Source organism: Protobothrops mucrosquamatus, unplaced genomic scaffold (genome assembly GCF_001527695.2).
Source record: "Protobothrops mucrosquamatus isolate PMUCROS unplaced genomic scaffold, P.Mucros_1.0 scaffold2350, whole genome shotgun sequence".
In the NCBI taxonomy this organism is placed as follows: Eukaryota; Metazoa; Chordata; class Lepidosauria; order Squamata; family Viperidae; genus Protobothrops; species Protobothrops mucrosquamatus.
In genome coordinates this window covers 137,400-139,141 of record NW_015388430.1, presented here as the reverse complement: position 1 = coordinate 139,141, position 1,742 = coordinate 137,400, and positions in this window count along the sequence as shown.

Genomic DNA, 1,742 nt, shown 5'->3' with positions numbered 1-1,742 from the left:
TTGTGACCTTTGAACTCTTCTGCAAGCTAGAATCTGCAAAGTGTAGGACCATAGTTTATTAGACGTTAGATGAAAAATATGAGACAGAATATTCCCTCATTGAACGCAAAGTTCTTGATAAGAATTGAAGCAATCTTGAATAGAGATGAGACATTCTGATGAAGATATTTTAATGTAACATTCCTCCAAATAATTTTTTCCCCAGAATCCTCAAGGCCTTAGTAAAAAAAGCCCTGCTTTCACGACCACTTATCCCATTTGCTTTGACAAGTGAGCGCATAAAGAAACCTCCCGTGTAGATCTTCAAAATGGTGCTAGAAAAGACAGTCCTTTAAGTGGAATTGGAGTTCAAATCCAAGACAATGTAGAGTGGATACAATATTTCATCAGTGCTGCAATAGGGAGTATTCTCCACAAGTTAGGGTCTCTAGAGCAGGGGTGGGGAATGATGACCCTTTTATGACTTGTGGACTTCAGCTCCCAGAATTCTTGAGCCAGCTATGCTGCTCAGGAATTCTGGGAGTTGAAGTCCATAAGTCATAAAGGGGCCATCGTTCCCCACCTCTCCTTTAGAGGACTGTCCCATCCTCTTCCCCTCCATTTTAGAAATTGGAACACCCAAGGTAATTCTGTGAGAAGTAAACACACACCATTGATCTTTAAGGCTTTTATTAAGAACAACCAAGAATGTACAAGTGAATGTATAAACTTTCAAGATGTCTTCTAGACAACTTGAGAACTTCTGCTTCGCTATGTGCCACGATAACATGAGATCCTCTAATTATGAAGTGATCTCCAGATGAAAAGATAGCAGTTCTCCCCTGCCTATTTGCCAGTCCTGGAAAAGAGTCAGATATACTGCACATCTAGATTTCTGCCTAATCAGAATCTCCTTTTTAGGACAAACTACTAAGGACAGAGCTGTTCAGCAATGAAGGAGGAGATGTTGATTGGTTGTTAGACACTTCTAGAATTGCATTTGCACTATTGGGGGGGAGCTGTCTTTTGTCAATCCAGGTATAGTTGGAGGAGGTATCCGCAGCTGAGGACTCAGCGGTCAAGCAGGATCAGAGAGAGACATCTATAGAACAGATTGACCAGTGGCAAAGAATATTTCTTTTGGAAAGGATAGACCAGGGATCAGTTTGACAAAGCAGTTGAAATTCCTAAACATCACAAGAGTGTTATTTTCCTCTTTTCCAATATAAGTAGCTGACTGAATGTATCAAAGAACATTCATGTGAGTCAGAAAGAAAAAGTCAAAATGCAGAACAACAGCAACAACAAAACTTGTAAAGAAATATATGAATATTAAAAGTAACACAATCCATTTTAAAAGTATTGTTAATGAGTGAGCACCTGTCCAGCCTAGACGAGTTCAAATCGCCAGGACCAGATGGATTACACCCCAAGGTTCTCAAGGAACTAGCAAATGTGATCTCTGAACCACTGAACTATATTTTTCAGAGATCCTGGAGCACAGGGGAACTACCAGAGGACTGGAAAAGAGCTGATGTAGTTCCCATCCTCAAAAAAGGAAAACAAATGGACCCAGGAAATTACAGACCTATCAGCCTGACCTCAATACCTGGGAAGATCCTGGAAAAGATAATCAAACAACGAATCAACGAACACCTAGAGGCAAACAAAGTCATTACTAAAAGCCAACATGGGTTTGTCAAAAATAGATCATGCCAGACAAATCTTATTGCATTCTTTGACCAAGTGACAAAATTAGTGGA